Here is a 26552-nt window from a genome sequence, read left to right on the forward strand (position 1 = left end):
TCTTCCAGGCAAATGCCGGGATGGTACCTAACTCAAGGTCACGGCCGCTTCCTTCCCTCTTCCTTGTCTATCCCTTGCACTCTTCCCATCCTCTCACAAGGTCCTTTTCAGCATAGCAGGTGAGGCCGCCTGGGCGAGGTACTGGTCCTCCTTCCCAGTTTTATCCGCGCGGCCCAAAGTCTCACGCTCCAGGACACTGCCCTTGAGGCGTAGAGGTGGGATTCCTCGCCGAGTCCAAGGGAAAAACCAACCCTGGAGGGTAGACGGATTAAGAAAGGAATAATAATAATAATAATAATAATCAGAAGAAGAATAGTATGGCCTCGCTGATCTTCCCCCTGTGGGTGGGGGCGGTAGAATAACATCAACGATATCCCCTGTTTGTCGTAAGGGGCGACTTAAAGGGGCCTCAGGGGTTCTGAACTTTGGAGAGTGGGTTGGCGACCATGGGGCCCTCAGCTGGGTCCCGGCATTGCTTCCACTTGCTATCCGACCTCCCTTGGTAAACTCTAGTTCTTTTCAGACCCCGACGGTGTTACGTATGGAGGCCTAGGGAGTCTTTCAGTTTCACGCCCTTCGTGGCCCTTGTTTTCCTCTGGCCGATACCTTCATTTTTCGAAGTGTCGGACCCCTTCCATTTTTTTCTCTCTGATTAGTGTTATATAGCCTAGAGGATCGTTGCCTAGTTGTACTTCCTCTTAAAACGATAATCACCACCAGCACCACCTCGCTGATGTGTGCAGGAATTATAATTTGACGCCATTTAAGTTGCTTGTACGTCAATTTCGACTTTATTTTAATCCACCAGATGGGAGAGTAAACCGGATCCTCGTTGAGCGATCTATGGCTGAATTTCAGTTCTTTTTGTCGGATAAAAATCAATGTCACCAGAGATTTTTACAAACCGACATCGAACGGCATGAAGTGTCGAATGGATTGTTTTCCACCCTCCAAAAATCCGACTACCAGTGCTGGGTTCGGTACTCTACCATTAACCCACAACTAAACCTCCTCATGTATATACGTAACTACTGACAAACAATCGACGATGTTCCAAATGTTTTATGCGAAACAATGACTACAATGTTTGCTGTTCTTTTTTTTTTTTATAGCTTTCATCTCGTATTGTGATGAGAGTACGGTGGGCGCCTACTAAAGGGTGACGCCCTCTCATGCCAAGAGACGTATTGCGGTGATTATATTGTGCGGAGAAGGGTGAGAGGGTAGCGACCATGGCCTATTAAAGGAACTGTTCCGACAAGGAAAATGGGAAAACCGAGCGAGTTGACCGTGCGGTTAGGGGCGCGCAGCTGTGAACTTGCATTCGGGAGATAGTGGGTTCGAACCCCACTGACGGCAGCCCTGAAGATAGTTTTCAGTGGTTTCCAATTTTCCCACCAGGCAAATGCTGGGGCTGCACCGTAATTAAGGCTACGGCGGTATCTTTCCCACTCCTAGCCCTTTCCTATCACATTTTCGCCATAAGAACTATCTGTATCCGTGCTATGTAAAAACCAATTTTTAAAAAACACAATGGGAAACCACGGAAAGCCATTCTCGGGATAGCCATACTGGGAACAGCCCCTCCGCCTCCCGAGTATAGAGCTGCAAGGCTAGGCAAAACTATATAGCCGCTGTTCAGCTGAAGCCTAGCGATACTACTACTCCTACTACTACTACTACTAAACGTTTTCATTCCGCCCCTGAAGGGGGCGGCAGGCCTCCTAGACGGTAACGCCGTCTCTGAGGCCAGGGATATTTGATACGGTGAAGGAGATGTTCGGAAAAGGTGAGGGGGTTGGCGGCCATGGTCTATACCAAGAACTGTCCCGGCATTCGTCTCAGTGCAGAAGAATGGAAAACCACGGAAAAACATTCTCAGCACAGCCGACGGTGGGGCTAGTCTCTCTCCGTTTCCCGAATGCAGAAGCGTAGAGCCACGTAGTACGTTTACATGGGGATTGAGATCGATTTAAGTACACTTACCGTATTGAATACGATCCCCGTTTACATGTAGAAGGTAGGCTATTTAAGTATCGTATTAGACCCGCCAGGCAACATCGACGTATACAGACGATGCAGAATTGTAGTAAAATCGATATCACCTCTTAGAATTTAAAAGCGCCAAACGAAGTAGAAGCCCAGGAGATAACTTTCAGTTTTGAAAGTATGTGTGGTATTCCAAATGTAATTGGTGCAATAGATAAAACGTGCATTCCAATTTTACCCCCAATAGAAGGTTGTCGTGATTTTGTTAATCGCAAGGGCTGGCCGTCTTATAACATGATTGCAGTTGTTGATCATTTATACAGGTAAATATATTTACTGGCTTATTATATTTGTTATTTCGACAGAACTTTAATGATGATGATTTTGTCAGAACAAACATGGAGTATGTGCGCAGTCGTTTTCAATATGATCTCAGTACGATCCGCGTTTACCTGGAACTCAATTCGAACCGAGTACGATACGATCCCAGATTTTACCGTATCGACCTTGAGACTCAATCCGAACTGAGTCCCCGTTTACATGGCGTTTTCAATACGGGAAGTGTACTCAGATCGATCTGAATCCTGCATGTAAACGTACTAACGGCAGAGCCGCGGCTACCCCTCCTCTGCTCGGTAGGTCGGTCGGAATGCAGAGCCGTCGAACCACGGACCACTACTACTATAATTTTTTCATTCCTCCCCTGAAGAGGTAGGTGGGCCTCTTAGACGATGACGCCGTCTCTCAGGCCGGGAGATTTGTTACGGTGAAGGAGATGCTCGGAGTTGACGGGGTTGGCGGCCGTGGCCTTTACTAGGAACTGTCCCGGCATTCGCCTTAGTGCAAGATAATGGAAAACCACGGAAAAACCATTCGCAGGACAGCCGACGGTTGAGGCCAGCCGTGAGGTCCAGCCCTGCTCCGTCTTCCCAATGCAGAGGCGTAGAGCTGCTCGGTTGGCCGGTCAGAGTGCAGAGCTGTTGGACCACGGACCAGCCGTCGTCACTTGTGGGCCGAAATCCACTCTGCTTCCACCGGTCGTGCTATTAAATTTCATTAATTATAAATTTGAGACTATAGCACTTGTTTACCTATTACATGCAGAGGCCTTTATAGTTTTGTTCTTGCCCTTAACTTCAACAGATTGTGAAGAAACAGTGTAGAGGTCGGTCTTCCTGACTGCCTGCAATTACAACTTATATTGCATCAGAAGATGAATTTAGCCCACTTAGCATTTTCTTTTTTGGGCACCATCAACACGCCGCGCCACGTCGGTGCTGGGCTACAAGATGTAGCTTCTATCTCTTGCCGAAGCATCGCGCCGTAGTCGTTCTTTCTATTTACATAGTTGCTAATATCATCACAAGGTAGCGGCAGTGAACTCATACGGTTCCAAAGATACATAATTCACGCAGCTCTACGCGCAAAAATAAAAGTCTAATAAAAGATATAGGGAAGGTTGTATTGTGGACATAATGTAAAATGCCATTTATTCGTTGATGTTACCCTGTGAGGAAGTTTCAATTTATACCTCACCAGAAGTATCTAACCTTCGACTTCTTTTAAGTTTCGCGAATGCGAAGTCGTAACTTAGTCGGCAGCACCCGATTGTCGTCGGCTTGAGACCTCGTTTATGATTGGCTGACGGCTCGGGGTAGGCGCGGCCATAGGAATACCCGAGTGGCGGGAGAGAGCTGGCAATGTTTTATAATTCACGTGGAGGGCGCCGAAGCATAGAGTTACCTTTCTTGAAGTGTCGTGTGCTGACCTAGTAGCGTCTCACCCGCCGTGTGTCGACCTTCAGGCAGTAACTTAGGTGAGTGAATGTGTTTATATCATTACATCTCCAAATGTTGTTTATCGTAAACTTCTAAATAATATTAAATGCAGGGTTTTGTATGATATTTTTCATTCATTGATCTAGCTTATTACGCTCGCCCGTTCATAAATCGAAGTTCATACCTGTGAAGTGCTTTGAGCTTAACATTCTGACTTTCTTTGACGTACCGGCATCTCAGAAATTCTTTTTCAATATTTACATCTTCTCTTCGGAAGTATAGCGTTTTTCATTCAAAATTCATCGTAGTAACCAGTACTCAGAGAAGTTAAGGGTGATTGAACCAATAATTAAGGAAGTCTGGATGTAAGTAGGTTCTCGCATTGCTGAAGAATTACAGGATTGTAACGTTTACACCAGAATATTTTCATCGTTCTAATAATAACTGATGACTATAAATAAACGCCGATATTAGAACGCCGGCCCGGCGGCTTGAAAGACGCGGGTGAGCCATGTGGCTCCAGGATTGCATCATATACAGTACCTCGCGTGCGTGGCCTACCATATGCTTGGCTGTAACGGGATACCGCCACTTGAAGAATGTTAACTTCAGTCATATACGTAACTGAAGATCTTCTCGAGACAGAACAAGTGATATTCTATTCAAGGTGCCATATTTATCCAGTGAACACAAGTGCTAATTGTCTGGAGAGCTAATTTTTTCTAGTACGAAATAAAGTGTTACAGTTGGTTCTTTGAGAATGCGCTTCTGCTTGCTGTCAGTGTTCATTATCATATAAATACTAAAATAAATATAAATATTAAAATATCTATGTCAGTTGCAAGTACTGCATAAATTAGTTCAGTTATAATTTATTCTCATATGTTCAGTCTTTTTTTGTTAGTTCGGTTCTTTTTTGTTAGTGTGTAGTACCGGTATGGTTTCGAGTATTTTTCGTCTCATTTCTGATGCCATATAAAATACGAAAAGTTAGTTGTGTTTTAATATTTCATGAAAAAAATGGAGTAAACTCAAGTTCTGTTTCGTTCTCCCATACTAGTAATATACAGTATACAAACTGGTTGAAGTGTCACCTTTTGTACTGATATCATACGAGACCAACATCTTCCCATGGGGGAAGGTTACTAGGAATTAGAAACCCTCCCCATGGAATTTTTACAAGGAGAAAATAAACAGAAACTTTTTTAAAATGAAATAGCGTATGGCTTTTAGTGCCGGGAGTGTCCGAGGACAAGTTCGGTTTGATTTGACTCCCGTAGGCGACCTGCGCGTCGTGATGAGGATGAAATGATGATGAAGACGACACATACACCCAGCCCCCGTGCCAGCGATATAACCAATTATGGTTAAAATTCTCGTCCCTGCTGGGACTCTAACCCGGTACCCCTGTGACCAAAGGCCAGCACGCTAACCATATTGCCATGGCGCCGGACAGAAACTAAGTAAACATCCGGAGACATAATATATTGTAGAACCAACAGATCTGTTGAATCATTTTTCTAAGAAGCCTCGAAAGTTGGAAGTTAGGTTGTAAAATGAACATGCCATTTGCTGTAAAACTGTTGTCCTTGTTCGTATCGTTCTTGTTCAGTATTTTTATGTAAGATTTTGCAGTGCACTGCAGTCTGAATATCAACATCATTCACTTATATCAGAGTCGTTATAATGACAAGTCACGCATGCGCGCACCACACAAACACCTTCATTGTGTTCTATCACCATTTTGTAACGTCCGACTCGCTGGCTGAACGGTCAGCGTACTGGCCTTCGGTTCAGAGGGTCCCGGGTTTGATTCCCGGCCGGGCCGGGGATTTTAACCTTAATTGGTTAATTCCTACGGCACGGTGGCTGGGTGTATGTGTTGTCTTCATCATCATTTCATCCTCATCACGACGCGCAGGTCGCCTACGGGAGTCAAATAGAAAGGTCTGCACCTGGCGAGCCGAACCTGTCCTGGGATATCCTGGCACTAAAAGCCATACGACATTTCATTTTATCATTTTGTTACTAGGTATAACCCCCACACCCTATTGGCCGATCGTGGCATGCTGTTTAAACAACTTTGTTCTTTTCAACGTAGAGAAGCCCCTCTTGGTATCCGATGAAAACTAGTCAGTGGAATGGCGTAAACTGATTCCTAGAAGCTGTACTTATTTCGGCAGAAGAGTAGTAATAAGATTTTAATCCCCAGAAACATTCGCAAAATAACTTCTACCAAGTAACAGTGATAATTCGTGTCTCAGTTACAAGAGCATCTTAGATTCCTCTTCAGAGATCAATATGTTGTGTTTCGAGAAAAGTGACCACTGAACGTAAAACGGTCATAAGTAACGGTTAGAGTGACATTACAAACTTCTTCTCTATTACTTTCCTTTTTGTGTGAAATCGAGCACGCTTTTCGCTTGAACCTGGTATTTGTGGGGGGAATGTATTCACTGTTGTATGTTTCTGTGGTGGTTGGTTGTGTAATGCACTGCGTGAATATGAAGAGTAGAGTGTTATCATCATCATCATCATCATCATCATCATCATCATCATCATCATCATCATATTCTAAAGGCTAAGCCTTGTCGCCGCACCCATAGATGTCTATCTTGAGCCAGTCTTTTCAACTCGGCGTAGGTCTTGCAGTTCATTCTCTGAAGCAAGTTCTTGACGTAAGACTCACTGGGCCGTCCTCTTTCTCTTTTCGCTGCAATTCTTCCTTCACCGGTATTATAAAGGAACTCTTCATGCCGCAGAATGTGACCAATAAATTTTATTTTCCGTTTTTCAATTTCAGTTACCAGTCCGACTCGTTGGCTGAACGGTCAGCGTTCTGGCCTTCGGTTCAGTGGTCCCGGTTTCGATTCCCGGCCGGGTCGGGGATTTTAACCTTAATTGGTTAATTCCAATGGCACGGGGGCTGGGTGTATGTGTTGTCTTCATCATCATTTCATCATCATCATCATGACGCGCAGGTTGCCTATGGGAGTCAAATAGAAAGACCTGCACCTGGCGAGCCGAACCCGTTCTGGGATATCCCGGCACTAAAAAAAAAAGCCATACGACATTTCAGTTACCAGACTCAGTTTTTCTCTTCTCTCTCTAAGGACTTCGGTATTGTTCTTCATTTCAGTCCAACTTATCCTCTCCATTCTCTTCCAGATCCACATTTCAATTGCCTCTAGTCTTTTCTTTTCCTGCTTTCTAATGTCCAGCTTTCGAAACCGTACAGAAGCGCGCTCCTTATAAAGGTTTTTCAGAGGCCTTCCGGGTTTGAATATCTATTCTGTTTGTTGGCCAGCAGATGTTTTTTATCTTGGAAGGCTCTGTTTGCAGTTTCTACCCTTTTTTGTGACTTCTGATATGCTCCGACTATGACTCGTGATTAGGGTTCATAGGTAGCAAAACTGTTTCAATTGCTCAATTGTATTAGATCAATTCTGAAGTGTAAAGGTGTTTCCTTGGATTTGCATATTGACGTGGTTTTTGTTTCCCTTGCATTAATTTTGGGGTTCCATTTGCCTAAAGTTTCTGCTAGTTTGTTGACCGTTTCTACACACTTTTGCCTGTTTCTGCTAGTATGACAATATCATCAGCAAATCTTAAGTTATAGAATGTATTTATTTACCATTAATTTTGATCCCAGCTGTTTTCTCTTTCATGACTGTGATTGCTTCTTCGATGAACACATTGAAGATTTAAGGAGAGATTGTCGGACATCCTTGCCTAACTCCTCTTCCTATTTTGGAATTTCTCTTTGTCTCATTTTTTTTTTTCAAAGTCAGTGTTCTGCATTCTGTATAAATTTAATATGAAGCGTCTATCTTTCCAATAGTAAATGATTTACTTACTCTATGGTTGAGATAAACACTCATTCCCCGTGTCACAGGAATTAACCAAACGCTGTTAAAATCTCGGACCCTCTGAACCAAAGGCCACTAGGCCGACCATGATATTCTGAATACTAATACATTGTTTCCTTCGATGTAGTAGCAGTTACCTGGAGTCTCTTTAGGTCATTTTGGCTTCGACCGGGGATTAAGGATCGTACGCCCCTCCTCACACCTCATGGTATTTCGACATCAGGGTGAAAGCTAAATTATTGAACCGCAACGCCTGCTCTCATGGAGCGTTGCAGAGATAACCAAACGAAATTAGCATTGGGAAAGCGTTGTTTTTCGCATAAGGATGGAGAGAATTCGGGCGATCAGCCCAAAACTAACGATGTTTTTGTGGGTTAGACTTCAGTCCTCTGCTTTTAAACCTGTGATGGTTTAATACTGTAGGATAGGCATTTACAGTTTATGTAGAAGGAATTCTGTGAAAATAGCGTCTAGACATACCAAGTATTTCACGAAGAACTCCATTCTGTCAATGAATTGAATGAATCAAGTGTAATTTTTGTACTATGATTCCTATTTTAGATTTCCTAACATCCGTATTTAACCGGCCCAACACGCAACCGATGACGGTAGGTCATTGCACCATTGTTTCCACCTCTGATGCATATCAATAGCTTGATTTCTTTCATGGACAGATTTCTTTACTCTTTGCTTTTTTTTTCTCTCTGGTGTGAGAGTTCGTTAGCCTATCTATTTTATTTCTTGGTGATTCTTGGGTTAGCACTAACGGATACGTCACGTACGGTAATACCGGGCAGGTATCTAGTCTACCTCGTGCTTGTCTCTTGATTTATTTATTTTCCAGTGTAACGTTGTGTTTTCACATAGCTTGTGGATTGCATGAACACTTGATTATTTTGTTAGAAATTATCTAAATAATGGATACGGATAGAAATTTGAAACGCACAAGTGTTAACAGCTGTTCAGAAGAATAAAAAAATATATTAAAATGGAATAAGCTGGTATGAACAATTACATAAAATGCTACTTTCAGTATATATCATCGATTTTAAGGCATTTGTTAAAAAAACTGCAGTGTGATGTCAGTAATTTGATACATTTATCCTTCTGAAACGAAATTTCCTCGTTCACACATATGTCTCGTATTTTGATAATGATAACTGCTATCCAGCAGCAAGGAAATCTTCCCTGATTGATAATGATAACTGGTAACCAGCAGTAAGCGTAGCGTGATCATAGCCATAATATCTCCAATTTCACATGAAATCCTAACCACGGGGGACGTGATTTGTTTCGTTTCCGAAGTCCTACTTGCATTAATCAACATTCGAATCGTGACCCACTGGTGAGAAGCCACTCGACCATCACCTATCTTTATATTATTTTGTTGTCGTAAACATATGAAGAGATTATTGTTGCTATTAAATTTAACTGACTTTAATTTAATTTCGCGAAACCACAACATATATGCACCCAGGTTATAATTGTTTTTCCTTGGCCTCTGCAATATTTCGAACGTACCGTCTGCCACTGCTTTATATCACATCTAGTATTGTACTGTTTTAGGACTGCATGTGTCACTATCTAGTAAAGTATGATAGTAGGAGCTACGAGACACTACTCGTCGAATTCTCGGAAGACAGTCCTTGACCAGACGAAAATAACACGTCAACTACAACGTGCTTCCGTATTTAACCGGTCCAACACGCAACCGATTACGGTAGGTCATTGTTAGATAGCTCCTTTGAATGGTGGTCTGGCACATCCGTGTCTTGCTAACTGTGACTCCTTGGGTAGATTTTTAAAGTGTTATGGATAGAGTTCTTGGAGAAGGATTACAAGATGGAAAGAAATAGATCCAAAAGTAAAGGAATAAAATGATGCAGGGAATGTTCGCTTAGGAAGTGAAGTCTTAAAGGAGATATATGAATATTGTTTCTTCGGTAGTACAGTAACTCATGATGGCAGAAATAAAGCAAAGCCGTCTCCGTACAGGCCATGAAGGTACTTGGAGGAGCAGAAGGTAAGCTTTTTTTTTTTTTTTTTTTTGCTTTACGTCGCACCGACACAGATATGTCTTATGGCGACGATGGGACATGGACGGGCTAGGAGAGGGAAGGAAGTGGCCGTGGCCTTAATTAAGGTACAGCCCCAGCATTTGCCTGGTATGAAAATGGGAAACCACGGAAAACCATTTTCAGGGCTGCCGACAGTGGGGTTCGAACCTACTATCTCCCGAATACTAGATACTGGCCGCACTTAAGCGACTGCAGCTATCGAGCTCGGTGCGGAAGGTAAGGGCTTCCACTATTCGTTAATAAAGGATAGTGGTTAGCTCTCTATGCCTGGCCGCTTTTGCACCCTAGAAATCAACCTCTTACTCATTTTTGGTGTAAGCTGAGTGAACCACAGATTCACGTGCCTTTCCAGAAGTGAAATCTCGTTTCTACATTATTCGACTTCCTATCAGCGAATCGAACTCACGTTCTTCCGAGTAAACCGAGCACGCGTTTACCCTCTTGGCCAGGCAGCTTCTGTGGCAGAAGGAAGGAGTGAAATGTCGTATGGCTTTTAGTGCCGGGATATCCCAGAACGGGTTCGGCTCGCCGGGTTCAGGTCTTTCTATTTGACTCCCGTAGGCGACCTGCGCGTCATGATGAGGATGAAATGATGATGGAGACAACACATACACCCAGCCCCCGTGCCATTGGAATTAACCAATTAAGGTTAAAATCCCCGACCCGGCCGGGAATCGAACCCGGGACCCTCTGAACCGAAGGCCAGTACGCTGACCGTTCAGCCAACGAGTCGGACAAGGAAGGAGTAAATAAGGTGCACGCCAACACAATCAAGGGTGGTCTTTCTTAAGAAAAGAAATTTGCATATCATCAAACATAAATTTGCATATTGGTCGTGCGGTTAGGGGGGCGCTGCTGTGAGCTTACATCCGAGAGATAGTGGGTTCGAATCCCACTCTCGGCAGCCCTGAAGATGGCTTTCCGTGGTTTCCCATTTTCACACCAGGCAAATGCGGGGCTGTACCTTAATAAAGGCCACGGCCGCTTCCTTCCAACTCCTAGGCCTTTCCTATCCCGTCGTCGCCATAAGACCAATCTGTGTCGGTGCGACGTAAAGCCACTAGCAAAAAAGAAAAAAAAAGAAGAGAAAGAAATATATTTATGAAAACGTGTGTGAAGTGTGACATTGTTTGGAAGTAAAACACAGACAATAACCAGCACGAAAATAAAGAGAATAGAAGCTTTTGAAATGTGTTATTACAGAAGAATGCTGAAGGTGAGATGGATAGATTGGATCGAATTGAAGAAATACTGGAACGAATTGATTTAACGAGAGCTATTCGGTGAAATATGACCAATACAAACGATAGATTGGTAGTACATATCTTGAGACACCTAGAACTTGTTCAGTTGCTTTTTGAGATTTTGAGTGAAGTGTAGAGGTGAAGAACTGTAGGGGTAAGCCAAACCAAGAATATAAGTAACAGATTAGAGTAGTTGCGCCTGTTGCTATTCCTTGATTGATACCGTTTTCTTTTGTCTGTAGGAACAGGCTAGACGCCACAGCATTGAACTTCTATTGTCGGGATGAGTGGCTCAGACGGTTGGGCGCTGGCCTTCTGATTCCAACTTGGCAGGTTCGAACCTGGCTCGGTCCGGTGGTATTTGAAGGTGCACAAACACATCAGCCTCGTGTCGATAGATTTGATGCTTGTTGTTTAAAGGGGCCTAACATCTAGGTCATCGGCTCCTAATGGTACGAAATGAGACGAAATGAAATGACAAATTAAAAACCCAAAATCCTCCACTGACCGCAATTCAAAACGTGTAGACGATCGATGGATGGATGGATGGATGGATGGATGGATGGATGGATGGATGGATGGATGAATATGAATTTAAAATGATCAGTGGAACCGACCCACATGCCTCACATGCACAGAAGCTGGCGTAAAACTGATCAAGGGACTGACTGCTTCTATAGCACGATACTGAATCGATGGTGCTTGTAGTCGAAAGGAGTCCAAAATCCCAAATCCCAAAATCGGCCCCTCATAATGGTACTTATCGCTAGAAAAGTAGAACCATGGTATTTGTCATGTTGCGGTACTAATCAAGAGTAGCGAAGACTCGCGGTTTTCCACACATTATGGTACTACTCACAGGTAATGAAATTCGCACATGTATTACAGACCTACTGTGTTTTGCACATTGCGGCGCCATTGACAGGCAACGCAAACCTATGGTGTTCATCACCTAAGTGTACTAACCGCAGGGACTCGTACTATCTCGTGGTGTTCCTCATATAGTGGGTACTAATCATAGGCAAGCCAGTACCATGGGTTCCGTCATCCCATGGTGTCGCTCATATAATGCTACTAATCAAAGGTACTGTAAAAGCCGTCGCGCTCTCGTTTGCTACTAATCACAAACCTATTTGGTACCTAACATAGTGGTACTACGCGCAAGTAAAAGCGACCCACGGTGTTCCCCGCGTGGTGGTACTAATCACAAGTAGTCTCATGGTTCTAATTCGATCATCCCTTGGTCGCCCCTTTTAGTTGCCTCTTACGACAGGAAGGGGATACCGTGGGTGTATTCTTCGTCTGCATCTCCCACTCACAGGGGGTTGTGTTTGGCCCGCGAGAGGTATTTTATTTCCGTCAAGTCCGCCGGCAAGCCGGTTAGGACCCTCCTATCCGCCACCTGGGACGCGCCACGTGGGAGTATCAGCTCTACCCCTGCTATCAGCTCTACCCCTGCTACGCCGGCGTAGTAGCTTCGTGGGTCGGTAGATTTACTGGCACGTAAAATAACTCATGCGGGACAAAATTCCTTCACCTCGGCGTCTCCCAAAACCGTCCAGAAGTAATTAGTGGGACGTAAAAAACAACAACATTATTTTTATTATTGAACTAGTACTACCCAGTGTCTTAACTGTGACTCCTTGGGTAGATTTTTTAAAGTGCTATGGACAGAATCTTGGAGAAGGATTAGAAGATGAAAATAAATAGATCCAAAACAAAAAGTAAAGGAATGCAGTCGAATAAAGTGATGCAGGAAATATTCGATTAGGAAATGAAGTCTTAAAGGAGATAGAGTAAGTAATGTTGGCAGAAGTAAGCAAAGACATCTCCGTACAGGCCATGAAGGCCCTTGGAGACTTTGACAATATGACAGTATGGATGGTGCTGGGTAATTATGGCATTCGGAGCACAAGTGCGTCCTGATATTATGAGAAATGTTACTCATAGGATCCGTCGTTCTGGCCCAGTGAGAACAGCAATGGGAAACTACTTTACACTTTATTTTGACACTGCCATCGGTTTTTGCCGTTTCCATCTAACCGCATAACCTTTGGTGGTGCTATTATTTTTCACAATTTACGTCGCACTGACACAGATAGGTCTTGTGGCGACGATGGGAATGGAAAGGCCTAGGAGTAGGGAGGGTGCGGCTGTGGCCTTAATTAAGGTACAGCCCCAGCATTTGCCTGGTGTGGAAATGGGAAACTACGGAAAAACATCTTCTGGGCTGCCGACAGTGGGGTTAAAACCCACTATCTTCCGGTTGCAAACTCACAGCTGTGCGCCCCTAACCGCACGGCCAACTCGCCCCGTAGGTGGTGCTATTTGAGTATCCAACCAACCTCTGGGTTGATGACTTAACAGACAAATGTACAGTAATAGTTACGCAAAAATGTTAGCATAGAATAGGGTGCCATGGTGAGCTGCATCAAACCAGTCTGTAGACTGATGAGCCAGACAACATCCTTCTTCTGATATGAGTTGTATTCCCTCCAGTAGAAAGACAGCAAATGTACAATGGAATGCAGCGCCGAGCTGAGTGGCTCAGGCGCTGGCCTTCTGACCCCAACTTGGCAGGTTCGATCCTGTCGCAGTCCGGTGGTATTTGAAGGTGCTCAAATAGGTCAGCCTCGTGTCGGTAGATTTACTGGCACCTAAAAGAACTCCTGCGGGACTAAATTCCGGCGCTTCGGCGTCTCCGAAAACCGTAAAAGTTGTTAGTGGGACGTAAAAGAAATAATATTATTATTATTTACGGAATACAGTATATTTTACCGGGCGAGTTGGCCGTGCGGTTGGGGGGCGCGGAGCTGTGGGCTTGCATGCGGGAGATGAGACTCCCTAGGCTTCGATACCTAATACCATCGGGGTCGGAATGAACAAGAGTTGACCAAGGGTGGTCGGAAAGGATAGATGAAAGTGAGGAGCGTGGCACAAATAAGTGGAAGCAATGCCAGGACTCAGCTCAGGGCCCCGTGGTCACCACCCCCCACGCTCTCAAGTTAAAAGCCCCTGTTGCCCCTGTTAGTCGCCTCTTACGACAGGTAGGGATATCTTGGGTGTTATTCTACTACCCCCACCCACATGGGGTTACCAACTGTGATAGACAAACACTAGCGCCTCCACGTCCGGATGCAATCGTATTTTCTGTATCTGAAAGCCAAACCAACGTAAGTCACACTTTATGAAACTTAGAGCCATATAAACGTAAGTCCACTGTCATTTTATTTTTATGGCAATAAAATAATAATTAACCATTCTAAGTATATATTATATTAATGACTGTGTTCAGTGATCAAAATTACACAAAATATATCAAGAACAGTGATGAACATTTATTGCCTAAGTCATAATGCAGCAAAAATGCTCTTCAACTGACGCTTATCCTTGACCAAAATGTGACTTACGTTGGTTTAGCACACAGGTAGAGAACGTACATGTATTTAGTTTCAATCTTTTTTAACATCAATACTACTACTACTATTAACATGTATGTCGGATATTCAGCCCGAAGGCTGGTTTCATCCTCATAGCTCTACCAGCAGCTATAATGATAGTCTAGGCATCACTGACGAGGCATACTAGGGAAATGAAGAGTGGGGTAGTTTCCCGTTGCTTTCTCCATCGACCCAGAAGTTGCTATTACATATCGGTCTGCCAAGCCCACTGAAATGCATGCACCAGCTGACCCTATGAGCAACCACGGAAAACCATCTTCACGGCTGCCGACAGTCGGGTTCAAACCCACTATCTCCTGGATGAAATCTCACAGCTGCGCGCCTCTAACCGCACGGCCTAAAAATAAAATAACAGTGGACTTACGTTTATATGGCTCTAAGATTCATAAAATGAATAAAATGTGACTTACGTTGGTTGGGGTCTCAGGTACAATTTTGAGTATTACCTTATGTGACGTCCGGCTCCATGGCTAAATGGTTAGCGTGCTCGCCTTTGGTCAGAAGGGTCCCGGGTTCGATTCCCGGCAGTGTCGGGAATTTTAACCATTGGTTAATTTCTCTTGGCACGGGGACTGGGTGTATGTGTCGTCTTCATCATCATTTCATCCTCATCATGATGCGCAGGATGCCTACGGGAGTCAAATCGAAAGACCTGCACCTGGCGACCCGAACATGTCCTCGGACACTCCCGGCACTAAAAGACATACGCCATTTCATTTCACCTTATGTGACATACTGCGATAAATTCATCCCGCCTCATCCCCGATCCCATATCAAGAAACGGGACTCGGGGTAGACAACAACAGAACATTACTTTATACGGTGCACTGGACGGTTCTAACCTGCGGATATTCCATTTATGGTAAACGAGATTTTCAATGCTCTGTATGCTAACTTACGTTACATGACAGATGGTATACAGTTATATGATAGCTCCTTACATTCTGTTTAGTCATTACATATGCATAAGCAATAGAGGTCGTGTAAATGTCGACCATTCACCAACATGCTGCTGCATCACTTGAACTGGAAGAAAGCGGTTGTCCTACTGAAGGTCGCATACCCTGCTTCCCATGGGAAATGTGTACATTGTGGTGTAGGTTAGTTACCAGTGTTTATTCTGGTCTGTCTTGTCACATGACTTTGATTTGTTAGACCAGTATAATCTGATATTCTTAAAAAAAGACCGTGCCATTTACGACGCTATAGTAAAACAACTGAGCTACATTGCCTTATCAAATCAGTTAATTTGAGAGCTATTGTTTCCACGCGCTGATCCGCAACCCGAATAGATTTCAACAAGTTCTCGCACGCTTTCATACTAATTCGTATCTCTCTGCCTTCTCAGCAGGTTTGGTGCAGAATTCAATTCTTGTCATATGGAGTCATCAGAATAAGGGTTGTTCAAATGAACTATGGATTAGTGTCTAGAAACGAACATACAGCACAGGATGTTTCGTAGATGATTACACATTTTTTTGCTGGTTATCGAGGGCCCTGTATAAATAAATAATGTCCTATTTCAAAAATAAAAACAATGAAGTTGAACATTTGATGTTTGTAGCTCAGGTAGTATTTAATGATGAGCGATTTAGGTCTTTGCTGACGCACATTTCAATATTTTGGAGTGTGAAAACGTTCGCTTCTTGTGCGTAGGACGTTTCCGTTCATGCAACTACCTGAAGCTGCAGTTCAGTGATGTAACAACTTTTCTTGCATATTAAGTTTCAAAAATATAGGTGAACATGTGTCTGTGAGGGGTAATAATAGTGTCTGTGTTCAATGTAGCACAAAAAGGAAAGCACTCCCGTCCTGTCTGCTCACAGTGTGAGGTCGCGCTGTGTTTGGAGTGCTATGCACCATTCCACACAAATTGAGATTGCATTGTTTGCGATGCTACGACAATAACAATTCTACTTTTAACCTTGTTGTATCTCTCTCTCTTTCTATATATATAAAACAAACCCCATGGCACTACAGCCCTTGAAGGGCCTTGGCCTGCTAAGCGACCGCTGCTCAGCCCGAAGGCCTGCAGATTACGATGTGTTGTGTGGTCAGCACGACGAATCCTCTCGGCCGTTATTCTTGGCTTTCTAGACCGGGGCCGCTACCTCACCGTCAGATAGCTTCTTAATTCTAATCACGTAGGCTGAGTGGACCTCGAACCAGCCCTCAGGTCCAGGTAAAAATCCCTGGCCTGGCCCGGAATCCTCACTCCATATGATCACTGCGGAGAGGTTTGGAATTTAATAATAATAATAATAATAATAATAATAATAATAATAATAATAATAATAATAATATTGGCTTTACGTCCCACGAACTACTTTTTCGGAGACGTCGAGGTGCCGGAATTTAGTGCCGATAAATCTAACGACACGAGGCTGACGTACTTGAGCACCTTCAAATACCACCGGACTGAGCCAGGATCGAACCTGCCAAGTTGGGGTCAGAAGGCCTGCGCCTCAACCGTCTGAGCCACTCAGCCCGGCGGTTTGGAATTTAATCCAGGCTTTTGGCACGCAATCTAGGGATTAGAAATTGTATACCACCACCTCCCCTACCCTGCCGGCCAACATTCTGATGGTGAAATTTTTTTCAACCAAAGGGACTCGAACCGGCTAACCTCGGTCTCAGACCGTTTAGACTTCAGCGCCTTAACGATCATGGCCACCAAGCGGGCTTAGCGCGGGCCCTCTAGTATAGTAGTAAATTTCCGATCATATAAGTCATACATTTTTACCGTACTGGCTATGATAACAGATATTTTCATGAATTTGGATGTTTGTTGCTAAGCTCATATCAGCGCCGAGTCACGTGAAAATAGGTAAACAGAAGTTAATGAAAATCGGTATGTAAAGTCGGGGAATAAGGAACTACAGTCTACGCTGTAAATGCTTTTATAAGACGCACTAATATCTCTGAGTCTAAAGAAAACTAAACGTGAAGGCCTACAATATAGAAAGGTCATAAAATGTATCAACAACATTATATTGACCATTGTTTGTTGTGATGCGTTGTGTTTCCTCTGTTTCCACTCATCTCCGATAGATGGGATTACTGCTGCGTACCGAGGTTTTTTATTTGCTTTACGTCGCGTGGACACAGATAGGTCTTATGACAACAATGGGATAGGAAAGGCTGGGAGTGTGAAGGAAGCGGCTTTGGCCTTAATTAAGATACAGCCCCAGCATTTCCCTGGTGTGAAAATGGGAAACCACGGAGTAACATCTTCAGGGCTACCGACAGTGGGGTTCGAATCCACTATCTCACGGATACAAGCTCACACCTGCGTACCCCTGACCACACGGTCACCTTGCCCGGTCGTACCGAGTGTAACAGTCTGCCTGAGTATTGGCGGGAAGTAGCCAGTGAGCTAGATAACTTTCTTCTTTAGCATGCCATATCTCTGGTTCGTACATTTACTGATACTACTGGTACATAACACACTGGTTCATCATAGCATTCCAGGTATTCAATCCCTAATCTGAGGCACTGATTGGAATGGGCAGTGTGCATATTTAACGGAATAATGACAGAGGAGTGTTCACGGTTGTCTGCGGCCTGGTCGTTCCAGCACTGGAACTTTGCACTGTTAGATCGGCACCGTAGTACTGTTCGTTAAAAAAGGGAACATGTGCGGTTTTTCATTTGATCGATTATGTTATATGATAACATTGGTTTTAATCGCTACATTTCTACTGACGTTTTTGTAATGACCAATGTTGACTTCAGTTAGGAAAACCACAAAGACAGTCTTTCTGAGAATCCCGTTGCGAAGCACGGGTACATCAGCTAGTTCAAATAAAAATGAATAACACCTAATGTACTCTGTAATTGAAATGGTGGCTAAATACTTGTTTTAGTAAAACTAACAAGTAATCCATTCCAAAAGCATTCCCAGTCCACGTATTCATCACCCCTGAACTCAAAAGTCACAAAAATAGTTTCGTAATTAAGGACAAAATTCTTGCCCTATAAGACACCAGTGATCGGTCATGGCAGAGTGCTCTGTGAATTCGCTGGAAATGTAAATGGAGGATATCTTTGATGAGAAGGGAGGAAGTCGGCCAAGGAACATTTTGCTCGTCTCCGTGTCATGTGAGTTGCTCTTGTTGCTAGATGTTTTACGTAACTATGTTTTTGTGTGACCGTCATACTACTTCCTGCGTTGGGAATTGTCATTCAGCTTATGTTACAGCTCGCTTCATAACATTACTGCCTTGTTTGTGTTTATGGGTGTGTAGCATTTTTGCTTTGTGTAAAGATCGTCATGACGTGTTTGGCAGCCTTACCATTGTTATTATTATTGTCATGCTCTTTAACATAGCAAACAAAACAGCTAGGGTTTCGGCGACCTTGAGATAGGAAAGGGTTAAGAATACAAGGTAATGGATACGGCCTTAACCCTTTCAGACCGAGTACGCACAATTGTGCGGGTTCGTATTTTAATTATCCCTGACCGTATTTGATGTTTTTTCGGCGCTACACCGGACTGCAGTGATTGTGCAGGACACGTGGCGTGTATTTCAATTGATTTTAGTATGCGCTTGACCGCCAGGGCGAAGGAAGAAGAGTTTAAAAAGCACAGTTGATCGGCGAGATGGCAGGAAGCAGTAGTGCCGAAAGTAAGTATTTATTTACTGCGTTTATATTAATCTAGAAGCTTTACTGAATACCGGAATATATTCATTGAAGTGTGTACTTTGGTTAGTGAACGTAAATTTTGAAGCTACACCATCGTACGTGATACAACGAGGTTTTGAATTTTGATACGCACAATTGTGTGGGTCCTGTTTTTCGGATGTTAGTTTTTATTTTGTAAAATAAACTATTAATATGTGTATTGAGGAGCATTTTAGTCAGTTCTTGACGTACAAACAAAAATTCACACCTCCAGTTTTCTTTCAGGTCTGAAAGGGTTAAATCGTCATTGAACACAAGGAAAGCAGGTGATCCCTGTCGAAAGTACTCCACCAGTAATGTTGGTAGGCCTAACAAAGGGCGAAAGAACGTTTGGGCCTAAACAGGCGCAAGATGCTTGGTTAGAGAAATGTGATTGGCTTGGAAAAAAACATTCAAAACTGGTTTAAAGTTGGCCTGTAAGGTTTTTTTTTCTTGGTGTGCCTCTAAATATTCTGTGCTCATTTTCATTCTTGTTATATTTCATTCTATGTTCTCAGCTAGCAAGCCGTAGTGGAATACGAGTGGAATAAAACTATGAACCGTAGTGATTTTTAATGCATTCTTTTTCGTATTGTATTTTTGCGCTACGGTAAAATGTCTTCCAAACATAAGACGCTTTCGCTGGACGTGAAAATTAAACTGATGGAAGAAAATGGAAAAATGTGCTGCTTCTAGGAATGTTCCGGAACTAATGCAGGAGGTGAAGGAGGTCATACAGCGTTTCCTTGTGATGAAGTCACTACCATACGCTTCGAAAGACACGTCGGACAGAGAAATTAGGAGGTCTACGTTCCGGTTTAGACGGGTTTTATTGTATCTGGGGGGGGGGGGGGTGTGAAGAGCCATGAAGAGTGTAAAAGAAAACAGAGTTGACCAAGGGAGGTCGGATAGGAAAGATAAAAGTGAGGAACCTGGCACAAGTCAATGGAAATCACTATTAGACTTAGCTATGGGCCCCGTGGTCACGAATTCAGTCTCTCAAGTTAAGAGCAAATGGAAAGACCTCTCAGGACGGGCGTGGGATACCATGGGAGTTTTTCTATTTCCGCACTCACAGATTGCTTTAGAACTCTCAAGTTAAGAGCAAATGGAAAGTCACCTCTCAGGACGGGCGTGGGATACCATGGAAGTTTTTCTATTTCCGCACTCACAGATTGCTTTAGAAACTTCTATTAAGCTGAAATAGCAGTACAGTTTCCGCATACTCCTTTCGTTTTCCCGTACATGTATGGCAGCTAGAATAATGAAATGTGGTTTACATATGACCAAGGAAGCTGCTGAATTTTGCGCTTCTATCTGTCCTATAAGTGTGTGAATCAGTAAAATAATATTTGGAAACTAAACAAAATTGAGCAAAAATGAGAAAATGAAGCTCAATCCAAGGTAGAAGGGTCGAGATAGGACAAAAAAGTCACAGGACCAAAGTTGTAGATCTCTTCATTTTAGGAGCCTAAAGTGCTACCCATTTCTAATAGGAAATACCGTTTAGCCACAAAATACCTCGAAACGAAGGTCTGCACCGGCATGAAAATTGTCTAAATATTTCAACATTTTTTGGAGGTAAAAAGTTAAACATTGGAACTTTTTGCAGTTTCTCCGTCGGTTACAGGGTAAAAACTATATTTTTTTTTCCAAATTTCAATTTTCTACCCAACCCGAAATTTGCGTCCGCCATTTTATTCGGGAGATAAAAAATTTAAAATGAACTTTTTGGAATTTTTCCTTGGGTTGCAGCCTAATAGCTATCAGACTGCCAAATTTAAAGTTTCTAGCTCATCTGGAAGTGGGTAAACATTAATGTCAGTGAGTCAGTGAGTCAGTCAGTTAGCCTTCTGGCTATATATTATAGGGATCTGCAGGGAATAAACCCAGCAACAATTTTACAAAAAAGAAAGTAATGTAGCTGCTTTTTAATAGTGTCTATGGTATCCGTAACGAAGAACAACTTGCTGCAGTGCCTCCGAGAAGCACGTGATATAAAAAACCTTCATGCGTATTTGTTCATTTACAGCCAAGGTCAGGATACCTGACACTGTGTGTGCTTATTTCTTCTTACTGGCATCACTAACCTTGGCTCGTCAGATGACTCCTGTGCGTGAGATATTCTGTCGAAATCGCTGGCAACGCAAGATCAAATTATTCTAATAAGTACCATAACTACGTATATAATGCTGTCTGCACCGCACTCTCGTATAAAGATGAATGGTTGAATCAACATCTCTTCAGTAAAACTTCCGCTACTGCAAAGGTTTTACACAGAAAGTTATGTAATGCAACTACTGCCCTTAAAAGATAACTTTTAGAGTATTTAAATGTGAGAGACATGTATATATATATTTGCTATTTGCTTTACGTCGCACCGACACAGATAGGTCAGGAAAGGTCCAGGAATGGGAATGAAGCGGCCGTGGCCTTAATTAAGGTACAGCCCCAGCATTTGCCTGGTGTGAAAATGGGAAAACACGGAAAACCCTCTAAAGGCCTGTCGACAGTGGGGTTCGAACCCACTATCTCCCGGATGCGAGCTCACAGCTGCGCGCCCCTAACCGCACGGCCAACTCACCCGGTAGAGACCTGTATTAATAGATATACTAACCTAACCTAACCCCATGGCACTACAGCCCTGAAGGTCCTTGGCTTACAAAGCGACCGCTGCTCAGTCCGAAGGCCTGCAGATTACGTTATTATTGGCTTTCTAGACCGGGGCCACTATCTCACCGTCAGATAGCTCCTCATTTCTAATAACGTAGGCCGAGTAGACCTCGAACCAGCCCTCAGATCCAGGTAAAAATCCCTGACCTGGCAGGAAATCGAACCCGGGGCCTCCGGGTAAGAGGCAGGCACGCTACCCCTACACCGCGGGGCCGGCTAATAGATATACTAACACGTCAAAACCCTTTGTCACGAATAAAGTTGTATCGATTAAAAAATATATCGATATCCACGATCATGGACAGTACCAGTGATGGAAAAATACAAGAAAACATTAATTGGGCTGATTTAGAGTTACTTCAGAAATATTGTACTCAATTACAAATTACTTTTTCAGCAAGTAATCAGTTAAATTTCAATTACTTCACAGAATTCCAGTCTTAAGGATATCACTGACTTTTTCTTTCACGTCGCACCGACGATGAGCTAGGAATAGAAAAGAAGCGAGCGTGGCCTAAATTAAGGTACAGCCTGTTGTGAAAATGGGAAACACCAGAAAACCATCTTCAGGGCTGCCGACACAGAAGTTCGAACCCGTTCTCTCTCTCGCGAATCCAAACTGACAGCTACGTGACTCAAACTGTGCAGTCACTCGGTTGGTACTATTATTATTATTATTATTATTTATTATTATTATTATTATTATTATTATTATTAAAAAATGTTGTGTGGCTATTTCTAGCCGGGTGCAGCACTTGTGAGGCAGACCCTCCGATGAGGGTGGGCGGCATCTTCCATGTGTAGGTAACTGCGTGTTATTGTGGTGGAGGATTGTATGTGTGGTGTGTGAGTTGCAGGGATGTTGGGGACAGCACAAACACCCAGCCCCCAGAGCCATTGGAATTAACCAATGAAGGTTAAAATCCCCGACCCGACCGGGAATAGAACCCGGGGCCCTCTGAACCGAAGGCCAGTACGCTGACCATTCAGCCAACGAGTTATTATTATTATTATTATTATTATTATTATTATTATTATTATTATTATATGACCACACCCGGTAATAAAACAGTGACTAACAGCGACCCGTCAGATTTTCACAATTTATAAGACGCATGGAGATCGCTGGGTCCTAATGAGCCTGATTTGCTTGTACCAGGCTCTTCTCATATTTCCTCCTCAACCTCATTCGGTCAACTGCTGTTCTCTTCTGACGAAGATGGTGGGGGGCTTTCATGAACATTATCTTTCTTTATTCAATGCCAGAATCCCCTGGGAGACGGAATTATTCTTCTTCGATTTAATAGGGGTCGATGACCTAGATGTTAGGCTCCTTTAAACAACATGCAACATCATCATCATCATCATCATCATCGATTTAAGTTTAAAATGGTGGAATAACCTTGATGTTTTCCGCGTACGCTTCCACCGCAGCATCATTATTCATTAAATATAATGAATTGCAGAAGGCTTTATTTATGAAACTTGCTGTTTGTATTGTTGAAATAATGTAAAATTGGCCTCTAGAAATTGAATATAACAGGACTAAGTAAGAATTATCATTGCCGACAACTTGGATAGTTAGGCCCAGTTAGGTTTACTTATGAAAATCACCAAACGTGAGTGATATTAGGCATGGCTGAGTCGTAATGGTCTCAATCCCTGCTGTTGTCTTAGAAGTCTGTTATATCGAGACACCCACTACTTCTTCCGAGATCGCATGGCTTTCTTTAGATAAAAAGTTATTCTTTCCTTGTTGGACTTCGGCAGTCAGTCATGATATTCTGTGGCGCGTAGGGTTTCGTTGAGCGAACATAGCTCCATACTTAAGTTTTTATTTGAAATAAAAATTAGCAATGCCTTGTGTTTTATGTCTCATAATACTATCGACCTAATCAGATTTTATTTCTCGCTGTGGCAATTTCTACAGTGTGTGTACATCATCTTCAGATCTGCTTGGAGCGACTCGCACGCTTTCATGCCTTGACATTATGATTGCCTGCTTCCATTCTCCGCTTGTTAAGCCGTCGGATTTATTTAGCTGCTGTACACTCTTTTGTGTGGCCTTCGCCCTTTTAAGGTTGTGAGTGTTGCGATTAATACCGTATCTACGTTCACAGAGGAATTTTCTCACTGTTCTCCTGGATATACACTATGTTTAGCTTTTCAGACACTTCTTAATCTCATGGACACAGTTCCTTCTATTATACGAATGGACTTATTTCCAGGCAGTTCGGAAATGCATGAATAAGTGGGTACCTCAGCATCATAAATAATAGCATGTCAACATCTGCAATAGCATCTTAGTTCGTCACCAGAATAAAACCCCTGCTTAACCCGTGAGTGGTAACTTGACTTTTCGTAACGCGGGGTCCTCTCGAAACTCCATCAGCCTCGTGTCGATAGATTTACTGGCACGTAAAAGAACTCCAGCGGGACTAAATTCCGGCACCTTGGCGTCTCCGAAAACCGTAAAAGAGTAGTTAGTGGGACGTAAAACAAATAACATTATTATTCATCATCATCATCTGTTTACCCTCCAGGTTCGGCTTTTCCCTCGGACTCAGCGAGGGATCCCACCTCTACCGCCTCAAGGGCGACGTCCTGGAGCTTCAGACTCTTGGTCGGGGGATACAACTGGGGAGTATGACCAGTACCTCGCCCAGGCGGCCTCACCTGCTATGGTGAACAGGGGCCTTGTAGGGGGATGGGAAGATTGGAAGGGATAGACAAGGAAGAGGGAAGGACGCAATAATAATAATAATAATAATAATAATGTTATTTGTTTTACGTCCCACTAACTACTCTTTTACGGTTTTCGGAGACGCCGAGGTGCCGGAATTTAGTCCCGCAGGAGTTCTTTTACGTGCCAGTAAATCTACCGACACGAGGCTGACGTATTTGAGCACCTTCAAATACCACCGGACTGAGCCAGGATCGAACCTGCCAAGTTGGGGTCAGAAGGCCAGCGCCTTAACCGTCTGAGCCACTCAGCCCGGCAGGGAAGGAAGCGGTCGTGGCCTTAAGTTAGGTACCATCCCGGCATTCGCCTGGAGGTGAAGTGGGAAACCACGGAAAACCACTTCCAGGATGGCTGAGGTGGGAATCGAACCCACCTCTACTCAGTTGACCTCCCGAGGCTGAGTGGACCCCGTTCCAGCCCTCGTACCACTGTTCAAATTTCGTGGCAGAGCCGGGAATCGAACCCGGACCTCCGGGGGTGGCAGCTAATCACGCTAACCACTACACCACAGAGGCGGCTAACATTATTATTAAACTCCATAAGTTTCTCTTCTCTGTGACACTGCAATGAATGCGAAATCAAATTTTCTTAAATAAACAGTAAGAGAGGTTTTAACAGAGTGTAAAGTACTTCAATGTCACGTCAACAAACATATACAAATCGCAGATACAATTCCATTTGCCATCATTGAAGGTTTTATTGCAATTCTGCTTCATCGTAAGATTCATTCAGTTTCACGAGAGTTGGAGTCTGACATTTGAGCGGCGCCAAAAGTAACTACGAACTCCGCTGCGTTGTCACAGTTCCTCCATTGCGGCATATCACCCTTTCATACAGGCTGAGTGTTTAATAAAACATGTAACATTTAACCCGTTCCTAAGCTTGTGCTAAATTTCCAGCATTTAAGACTTTGCCGATAAATATGAGGTTTCATAATCACTAACGCAATCATCAGTTCCTAACAATAACCTCAACAAATGCACATGTTAAACACAGAATAGAACACTACCCATATTGGTACTTTTTATTATTTAACGCCGATTGTTAACGGTACCGGTACATTTCAGGAATAAACTACGGTATAATATGCACAATAGAAAGACGATACTTCATCGAGAAAATATCAGTCAGAATAATTATCAATGAATGACATTGAATTAAGAAGACATTGAGACCTTCTCCCCTTAATTGTTCAGAAAATAACAATGAAATGAAATGGCGTATGGCTTTTAGTGCCGGGAGATCCCAGGACGGGTTCGGCTCGCCAGATGCAGGTCTTTTGATTTGACTCCCGTAGGCAACCTGCGCGTCGTGATGAGGATGAAATGATGATGAAGACAACACATACACCCAGCCCCCGTGCCAGGGAAATTAACCAATGAGGTTTAAAATTCCCGACCTTGCCGGAAATCGAACCCGGGACCCCTGTGACCAAAGGCCAGCACGCTAACCACTTAGCTATGGTACCGGACACAATAAAATGTGCACACATATACTGTACACAAAGCACTGAATTGAAGTGTGTAAAATATTTCTACTCACCGCTCTGCCGGCAGCCTGCAGCACAGGGGCTCTACCCCATCCATATATCCTCTCCTGCACTCTCCTGCTCGTTGCCACTGTCACTTTCACTGGAGCTTGAAGAATTACCTAAGTCAGTACATCCTTCCTGTTTCTGCGCCCTTTTTTTATTTCCTTACCTGTATGTCCTACGGCTTTTTCCCAGTTTGCCGGGTTATCTGATCAACGCCCCCCAGCGACAAGTTTTGTGACCTCTGCCATGGTGCATGTTTTATTGTTTCTGGCAAAATAATGTTTTACTTGGAGCCCATATCCGTTCTGTGGGATTGAACTGGCAGTGGTAAGGTGGTAGCCTAATGACTTGGTGGTCATGCTCCCTAGCAAGTTCATCCACATAATACCGAGAAATCCTGAAGTTCCGGAAGTTTCGCTTCGAACGCTAGCGCTGTACTGCGTCCGGGGAGCCATCTGGTGACGAATGAACGTACCATTTCCACTTCTTTATAACGCCTAAATTCAAAAGCTCATTGT

General features: G+C 43.5%; 1 protein-coding gene across 1 annotated transcript in view; it reads left to right on the plus strand.

Annotated features, from left to right (window-relative positions):
• The first annotated feature begins 3656 nt into the window (after positions 1-3656).
• Positions 3657-26552, plus strand: part of path (pathetic) — a 315189-nt gene continuing 292293 nt past the window's right edge. The window contains exon 1 of the mRNA XM_067145705.2: positions 3657-3805. The gene's annotated coding sequence lies outside the window, so the exon portion shown is untranslated. The remainder of the gene's footprint in view (positions 3806-26552) is intronic.

Source organism: Anabrus simplex, chromosome 4 (genome assembly GCF_040414725.1).
Source record: "Anabrus simplex isolate iqAnaSimp1 chromosome 4, ASM4041472v1, whole genome shotgun sequence".
Taxonomy (NCBI): domain Eukaryota; kingdom Metazoa; phylum Arthropoda; class Insecta; order Orthoptera; family Tettigoniidae; genus Anabrus; species Anabrus simplex.